Here is a 9,553-nt window from a genome sequence, read left to right on the forward strand (position 1 = left end):
CTTTTGTGGAGAAACTGAGACCCGACAGACTGGCCTGCATGTGGGATCTGGATGTTATTGTCTCCATATATTCACTCGAAGTTTGAGGATCTCAGAGAGCCCTATAATTCAGCACTTCAAGTCCCATGATACATGTACAGTAAGAAACCTGACAAAGCTGCCTATTTTCTCCCTATAATTTGGATGAGAAGAGGAGAAAATTCTAGGATAAAAAACAAGAATTGAGGGGAAATTTTAAATCCCCACAGAGATATTTTTCAATGCTTAAAGGCATGAAGGCCAGACACCTTGGCAAACCCCTGAGGGTTCCAAAGAGAGCTTGGGATGAAGTTTTCAAATGACTAATGTCAGCTAAAAAGGTGCTGTCAGGGGTGGCAGGAGCCAAGATAGCATCTGAGACACTGAATGAGAGGGGAGAGGCTAACCCTTTGAAATTACAGAGGATGTTGGGAACTACTGTCTAGATGTTAAGATCCAGAGATATGGATTCCAAAAAGAGAACGGAAGGATAAAAGGACAGACCCACAAGGGAATGGTATAGGAAAAACATCACCTAGGGTTAGTCATACAGAGGGGCAGGAAGGCAGGTAGGATAATGTACCATTTGACACCATAGGCAAAGTCCCAAAGGAAGTGATGCTAAAGGACATACTCTTTACAAATGCTAACTGTGTGTCTGTAGACAGATCCTTGAGTGGAAGCTGGTAATGGAGTTCTTAGAGACCAAGCCTGATGGATGGGAGAATGGGACGCCTATGGGATTAAGCAAGAGTTGGTTAGGAGTTAAAAGAAGCAGGCATGAAGAGTGGAAAACTTGGAAAAGGGACTCTCACCCAGGGATTGAGTTGTAGATCAAAGGGACCCAGGACTAAAAGACAAAAGTGCACAGGAGAGCTCAAACTTCCAGAGCCTGCAGGGAGGAAACCTGGTGCTGACACTCCCTCTGTCTGGGTCTGCTGGAGACCTGTCCACCTGGTTTCCAGTCTGGCGAGTCCCACCTGGTGTCCTTCACTCCCCAGAGCATCCACACACAGTCTAGGCTTCCTTCTGGGGCTGCCAGCTCTGTGCCTCTGCCATGAATCCTGGGGCACCTTGATGTACCAGGAGGCTCCTCGGAGCCCTGTAAGAGTGCAGGAGGAGTTCTAGAAATGGAGGGAGAGAAGCTTGGAGGGAAGGGCTGCCAGGACAACCAGGTCGTGTCTACTCCTCCCAAACAGCCCACTGGTGAAGACCAGAAAGTTCCACACCCCAACTTTGCTCAGGAATTCCTTCTTCTCTAGCTACTGGGCCTTCTTTGGGTACATCTACCTCACCACCCAAGTCATCCCATCACCATTGAAGCATCTCTCCTGGTTGGCCTTTTGTGTCAGATCTCCTATTTAAGAAGTGTTTCACTACTACCACCGCTCACTCCGGCTCCTCTGGATATGCAAACCTTGGGGGGGTCTCATTAGTCACAAATCAGCTCCTTCATTTCCTATGTGTCTTACATCTCACCATCCCAGTTAGTGGCATGGGAGGAGAGTTTGTACAACAGACATATGAAGAGAGTAGTGATGTTGGCTCTGCACATCTTAGTAAGCTCTGACTCAGCTTCCGCTGTCTGCACTCCCTCACCCTACTTTCACACTGGCTGCTTAGTGTGCAATGAAGCCATTAATATCAGCAAAGACATGGTGGAATCCTAGTACCGAGAACCTCCTGGAGTAGAGGCAGTCTTTAGAGACTCTCCTATACTACAAATGGAAAACTAAGGGTCAATAATACAAATGACTTGGCTATCCTTAAGCAAGGATGATATACGTTGCAAGAACAATCCAAAGATCTGGAAAGCTTTGAACATAGCATCTGAGACAGAGTCCAGGCTCCATAAAGGATTAACTTTTCCAGGTCTCACTGAAAGGCACACAGCCTCCACTCGCTACGAGCTAATTTGTTTTCTTGTAGAGATGGTAGCTGGTCTAATTTAGCTGTTTTCAAGTGAAGTGAAGACAAGAAAATTGTCACTCTCAGACTTTGTCACTTCTACTCCAGTTCTTTTGATGGCCAATCAAGGGTCCAAGAGTCTCATTCTGGCTCTTTGAGAACTGTGGCATAACCTGGGCCATAACTCCAAGCCTCAGCTTCCTTGTTTGTAAAATAAGGATAATAACCCCATGGCACAATGGAAATAATCAAACCGGAGTGTAAACAGAGCATTGTTTGTATAGCTTATCACTTACAAAGCATGTTCCATATTCCCACTGTAACACAGATCTCTCTCTCTCGATCTCTCTCTCTCTCTCTCTCTCTCTCTCTCTCTCTCTCTCTCTCTTCCTCTCTCCTTCCCTCCCTCCCCCTCCCTCCCTCCCCCACCACACACCACACCTTGTCCTTTAATTTAGGGAAATCAGTTCTATTTGTGAGTATAAGCTAGCCAGAGCAAGTCTGCAGCAGTTGGTGTTAGCTGAGATCTGAGCTATCTCTTTAGGAGACTGTCAACACTGGAAAGGACTGAGAGGGTCACATTTTGATCTCTCCTACCTGGGGCAATGAAGGCATGCAATAGACTTTTTTTTTTTTTACAAACTATTTACTGGTCAAATGAGTGTGTTCTACAAGTGGGGGTGAGGATTTGCTCAAGGTCACATAGTGAGTCTATTTCAGAAGAAATATGACTCTGCCATCTTCTACTCAGCCATTCTACTGTGTGTGTGTGTGTGTGTGTCTTTCCCAAATGATCATAAATCAACAAGGAGTCATTTTTCCTCTCTCCCTACCTTCTGGCCTATCATCATCAAACATACTCTAGACTAGGACAGTTAGCCATCCATTGGGATGACACTTCTGTACCCAGTTTGGTACTGCCGACTAGACATTGGGACTTCTGAGTTTCCAGCAGCCCCTGTCCTGATCCTAACACAGGGACAAGATCTTCCTGAGGAAAAGGAGGCTCCAGTCAACTTCCTTCAACCCCAGGAGTATCCTTTTTGCTCTCTGCTTGGTCAAGAGTGTAGAACACAGCCCCTGGGTGGCAGCAACTTAGAAGGAAGGGCAGCAGCAACCACTTCCTATCCTGCAAAGGCGCCTCCCTCCCTATCTGTCCCTCGCCTACTTCCCAGTTCTGCTGCCTCCATGGGCCAGAACAGTGAAAAGAAAGGACTCCAAAGATTGCTTAGCAACCCAAAACTTTGAGCTAGAAAGACCACTGAGGGAATTGATTTCCTCCCTAGGGAAGGACTGCCAGAGTTTGCATCAAGAGAATCTTTTCAGCCCCTTACAGTGAAAGGATCATGTCCACAAAATGGACACTTTGCCAACAATGTCACTGTGAATCTGTATGCAAAAACAAACAAACAAACAAACAAACACCACTGTTCTTGTTTTAAGACAGGATCTTTATATGGCTCCTAGGCTGGCCTTGAACTAGCAGCAATTCTCCTGCCTTAGACTGCTGAGCACTAGGATTACAGGTGGGTGCTACCACACCTGCTAAGGAAAGATTTGATTACATCTAAAGTATAGCCAGCACTAGCTCTGAGCCAGTCATTGTTCGGGGGCATTTAAAGTAATATTTAATGCTTACAAAGACCCACTAATGTATATATTTTAGTAGTTATCATCCGCAACATTACCCCTGCTTTACCCATGAAGAAATGGACAAAGGCTGAGCCCTCACAACCAGCAGGTAAGCAGCAACAACAGAAGTCGAAGCTGGATTGCTATTTTCACCTGCTTAATGGTGAGGCTCACACTTCTGAGTTGCTGTAACTTTTTGCATTCATCTAACCCTAGGGGTGGAAGAGAAGAATGCTGAAGATGTAACCTGAAGCTTCTACTCGAAGCAGGGAATGTCTTTGAAGTCCCCGCTCTTATCTTAAACATCCTTTTGAATTTTCCAGTTGACATCAGTATACATCCTTGTTGGTGTTTTCTTCTTTACACCTTTAAATTGGTTTGGCACCAGAGCACGATGGCTAACTTTGGTCTCATGAGTTCCCATACCACTGCTTTGTATCCTAGGAATTCCAGACACTGGGAATAGGATAGGCCCCCAGTTAACCAGAATAGTTAACATTTGTGGAGTGCTTATGGTAGGAACCAACATGCTGGGCCCTGTTTTTCATATAATTTTTATAATCCATATAGTGCTCGTTTATTTGTTTGCTTGCTTGTCTTTGAAACTAGATCTCACATTTTAGTCCAAACTGGGCTGGAACTCACTGCATAACCCAGGCTTACCTCAAACACATGGTAACCCTCCTGCTACAATCTCCTGGCTTTACAGAGGCAAGCCTCCATACCTGGTTCTACTTATGAGAAAACTGCAGCACAACAAATTTTGTAGTAATTTGCCCAAGGTCACAATTTGGACTGTCAACTCTGGTTACTAACATCCTGGCTTTCAGGCCACACAAGAGTTTTTCTTACACTGTACCCCCCAATGCTCTTCCCATGTACAATTGATTTGATCACTGACAAGCATTAAGCATATTGCATTCAAGTGGGCAGGTCCTTGAAGGTAGAGATGCGGTTTATTTTCCCTACCCCAAGGGTTAGGTGGTATATACATGGCTGTTCCTCATTCACTCTTGGCAACTATTTCAGGCCTCTCATCTGTTGTCTGATAGTTACAGCACCAGCTTTTCACATGCACACAGGTCCTCTGCCAGTCTTCATGCAAAACCCTAGCTTCAGAAATGCTCCCCGTTACCTACAGGAACGAGTCCTTGCTTCTAAGGTTGGCATTCAAAGTGTTGCCTAAGCTCACACAGCCTTCCCAGAACACACTGTCCTGCACTGTTAACTCTCCCAGTGTGTTCCAGGTACCCATCTCTCTCTCTCTCAGGAATGTTCATCTGATTTCCTTCTTATACCACAAACATTTACATGGTAAATTCCAAGGTGACTGAAACCCTGCAGGTACTTTTATTCTGAATCAGAATTTCTCTGTGTAGCCGTAGCCTACTTGCAACTCACCAGGCTGACCTCGAACTCAGAGATCCATCTGCCTCTGCCTCCTGATGCTGGGATTAAAGGTGTGTGCCACCATTGCCCAGCCACTGCAAGTGCTACTATCATCCCATTTTCCAGGTGAAGAAACTGAGGTGCAATGATGCTGATGTATTTACCCTGTGTACTGCATCTGGAAAAAATCTCATACCTCTTTTAAGGATCCCATATGAAGAGTGTAAGTTAGTACCTCTCTTTTTAAAAATTATGTGTAGGTATGTGCAGGAGCCTATAGAGGCAAAAAGAGAGGGTCCAATCCTCTGAAATTGTAGTAAAGGGTGGTTGTAAGTTGCCATGTTGGTGCCAGGAACTGAACCCTGGTCTCCTGTAAAAGTGGTAAGCTATCTTAACCACTGAGCCATCTCTCTAGCCCCACCCTTCCCTTTATGATTCCACAGCTCATTGGCATTAATGGTGGTTCCAAATTGAATGAACTTGATTATCTATACATCTTTCTGTCTAGTAAGAGTGAATTTTCTGAGGGTAGGTAGAGACTGCTTTTTATCATTTATAGCATATCCATTGCTCAGGAAGTTGGTACTTGGCACAGAGTAGGCACTTAGAGAACATTTGTTGAAGGCTTGAGTGAGCAGTGACTGGAGGAATGCCTGCACAGGTAAGTAACAAGCCAGGAAGCCGCCTTAACCAAATCAATTGTCAGAAAGCCCCGGGATGTTCTTTCTCCAATGTTTGAAAAGAAGTGGGCATAAAAACAACTCAGTAACCAAGCATTGATTACAATATCAGGTGGTAGTAAAGAAGACATTCCTGTGATAACATTAAACTCAGGGTCATAGTGTCAGCATCGCTCTGGCTGAGGAGGTATCTAGCTGGTCACAAAGGCTGGCAGTCCTGGGGTTGCTCTGGAAACTGTTAGCTTCTCTACTTCCCTCTCAAAGGCCCCATGGTTGCCTCTGCAGTTCAGTTCATATGGAAGAGATTGAAACCCCAGGGAGTTGGGGTTTGTTGTTTTTGGTCCGAAGCACTATGCTTCAGTGGTGAACTTACCCTGTTCTCTCCTGGCTGGCCAAACACACTTTGTGGAAAAGGAAATGGGAGTTTGGGCACAACTCTGGGCTTGAGTCCTGGCTATGCCACACAGTAGTTATATAATCTCTGGCAAGTCACTAAAACCTAAGTTCGTTCTCTCTCTCTCTCTCTCTCTCTCTCTCTCTCTTCTGGGCCATAAGCCTTGAGAGAACAGGTGGGCAGATGAGCGCTTTGTGAATGGAAAATGACCTGCCACAGATAGACTTGCAGGCTTGGTAATCCTTCAAATGGTGTGCCATACCTTTCTAAAGGTGAATCTCAGGCCTTCCTCAGACTTGCCTGGAATATCTACAGCCCAATTCTAGACATTCAGTAGCCTGGCTGGCCTAAAGTAAAAGGAAAGTCTTTTTCAGCCAAACCTCAGATAGCGGTTCTCAACCTGTGGGTCACAATCTCTAGGGATGTGAAGGGGTGTTGCATATCAGATATCGTGTCTATCAGATATTTACATTACAATTCATAACAGTAGCAACATTACAGTTGTGGAGTAGAAATGAAATACTTTTATGGTTGGGAGTCACCACTACATGAGGAATTGTATTAAAGGGTCAAGGCATTAAGAAGATTGAGAGCCACTGCCTTAGGTTGTTATTGGATAGGCATATGAGTATTCTGCTTCCCCACCTTGCCCCCATCCCCTACTCCCCCAGTGCTGGAAAAAGTGCTAAGGACTTCAACTCCCTAGAAGCCTGGGAGGCAAATACTAGTTTCAACAGATATGTCATATCACTCCTCAGAGCCTTCCTTGTTAAATAAGGGAAATACAACCAGGGCTGTAGCTCAGTAGTCAGTGGTAGCATACAGCTCAACTAGCAAGCACTGAGGCCTGAGTCCAGCTGCACAGCTGGAAAAGAAGAAGCAGGTGGGAAGATGGGGATAATGAATACCCACCTTCCCGAACTGCCAAGTAGATCAAACCCTAGAGCATCAGCCAGATGTGTATGTCAACAGGAAGCACAGCCCTAGCCCCATCCCGTTGCTTTCTTCTTGGTTCTTCACTGAGCATGGTGCTCAGTTCCAATGCCCATTAATTCTTTCTGCATTTATCTAGGTGCTCAGTTCCAATGCCCATTAATTCTTTCTGCATTTATCTAGGACGTAGTGCAAGCATGTACTCACAGGTGACTCTGATCCCTAGCTACACTCCCTGGCCTTAGTACCACATACTAAGTCATACTTAGTGCCACATACTAAGTACCTCAGTCAAAACTTGGAGAAGCCCCTTGTCTTCAGCTCTTCACTTGACAGGGTGTGTAGCACCAAAATACATATAGCACACACCATGAAATCTGGCTCAGGTTTCTAGGCCCTGTCTATCTGAGCAAGTAGCCTGGCCATGAACAAAATCTTCGATTTTTTCATCCTGAGACTCAAAAATCTACCTCCCACCCTTTAACCACGAGGGCCTTCTTGGAAGCTTATCCTATCATATGTTCTTCTGGGCTTCAAAGCCAATACATCAGTGGCCATTTGGGAGTTCAGGGCCTACACAGCAGGCTATCCTCGAGCTGGCATCATCTGTGAACAGCAGATCCATGTCTCCTGGTCCACAGGGAGTTCTGAGGTCCATGCGCAGGGAAACAAGTCATTCACTGCCATGTACCCAGCATGTGCCTTTGCCTCGCCTGGTCCCCAAATTCTGTGTTCTGGGTCTCTCTCCACACCTCAGTGGCTCCAGAGATCTGCCAGGAAGAACTAATTCCATAGAAACCCTAAAGTTTACTGGAAAAATTTACTCCACAATTTATCTTCAGGGTGGTGTCTCCAGGTACCTCATGTTCAAGTTCTGGAAATAAAAATCAGCAATTCACAGGTTCTTAGCTAAGCAGCATGGATGGTAGAGCACCCTGGCCAGCTAGAGGCACAGATGCAGGAAGGGTGGAATGCCAGGCTTCTCCCAACCCCTTAACTCGCTCTACAAGTATGGGTTGGAAGTCAGGCTTTCAAACTTCTAGAATCTGGAAGAGGAGTCTTGTAAAAATGCCAACTTGGGCTAAGAGCCTCATTAGAAGACCTGGGGGTAGGACTTAGACTCAGCTTGACTGTGTCCCTCAGATCTCAAACCCAAGGGTAAGGGAACTACAGCCCTTGTCACAATGTGATGGGAACAAGGAGAGGTCCTTGACATGCTGTCTTCAACTTTGAGGTGGTCCAGCAAGATAAACCTATCCAGTAAGGCTGATCACACACAGGCACTTCCCTCCTGTCCTGCTCACCCTTCTCCCTACATTTTCTCAACCAGTGCCTTGGGGTAGCTCTTCTATATTTCAGCTTACCCAAGGAAGCACTTCTCCTTGTTCAACCTATTGTCCTCCAAGCCCCGTAGTGCCACCTAGATCCCACTCTGCCCACCGTTTACTACAGATTCTGGTCCCATGCCTTGCCCTCTCTGGATTGTGATAGTTTCATCTCTGCATGAGGATTGCTGCAGAGGAAATGGGAGAGGGGAGAACTAGGGAAAGCTGAGCCCCATTCCTGTTCCTCCTTGTTTCCATCAAAACCACATAGGCAGATTCATTTAGTATTCAGTCAGGCGAGGGCAGGGAGTCTCCATCAAAAGAAACATTAAAGCCAATAGACATGGTGATGTATGCTTTTAATTCCACCACTACAGAGAAAGAGAGAGGAGGAGCTCTGTGACTTGAAGACAAGCCTGATTTACATAGTGAGTTGCAGTTCAGGCAGAGGTACATGGTAAAACCATGTCTTGAAGTGGGCAGGGTGCTGGAAAGATGGCTGAGTGGCTTAAAGCACTCTCTGTCTCTCTCTGTCTCTGTCTCCCTCCCTCCCTTGCCCCCCCCCCGGGGGGGTGTGTGTGTGTGTGTGTGTGTGTGTGTGTGTGTGTGTTTTGAGGGTTTTTTCATCTTTTTGCAGTTTAGACTTTATGGTTTATTAGTCATGTCTTTCCATATAATTTTAACCAAGCAGACTGAGAAAATATACTGTGATCATTAACAGACGATGGCAGCATTGATGAAAGTGTTCATAAGTTTATAGAAGGTGACAAGAGACACTGGCCCCATCAGTGCCAGAGGTTTGTACATTTCATAGAAACGGAGGGAAAGTAGTTCACTGGCATTTAGCTAACACTATTCCTTATACGAAGAAGAGTGTTGGTTCAACTTTCTAAAACAAAGTCTCACTATGGAGCTCAGAGTGGCCTCAGACTCTGCATTGTCCTATCTCAGCCTCTGGGCTGCTGGAATTATAGCCCTGCATCACCATGCCTGGGTTTAGATGTATCGTTCCTGTACTTGAGCCTCAGCTGTCTGCTGACATATTATTGAACCCAGCATGTCACAGTGATTCTTACCATTTCTAAAATTATACTTACTTACTTGCTTACTTACTTACTTACTTACTTACTTACTTAGAGAGTGGTGTGCCTGCGTGGCAGTCAGAGGACAAGTTACTATAGGTTCTCCCCTTCTATCATCTGATTATATGAGTTCTGGGGACTGAACTTGGGTTGTCAGGCTAGGCAGCAAGGGCTTTACCCACTGCACTATAC

This window comes from Grammomys surdaster, unplaced genomic scaffold, assembly GCF_004785775.1.
Source record: "Grammomys surdaster isolate TR1022 unplaced genomic scaffold, NIH_TR_1.0 197, whole genome shotgun sequence".
Taxonomy (NCBI): domain Eukaryota; kingdom Metazoa; phylum Chordata; class Mammalia; order Rodentia; family Muridae; genus Grammomys; species Grammomys surdaster.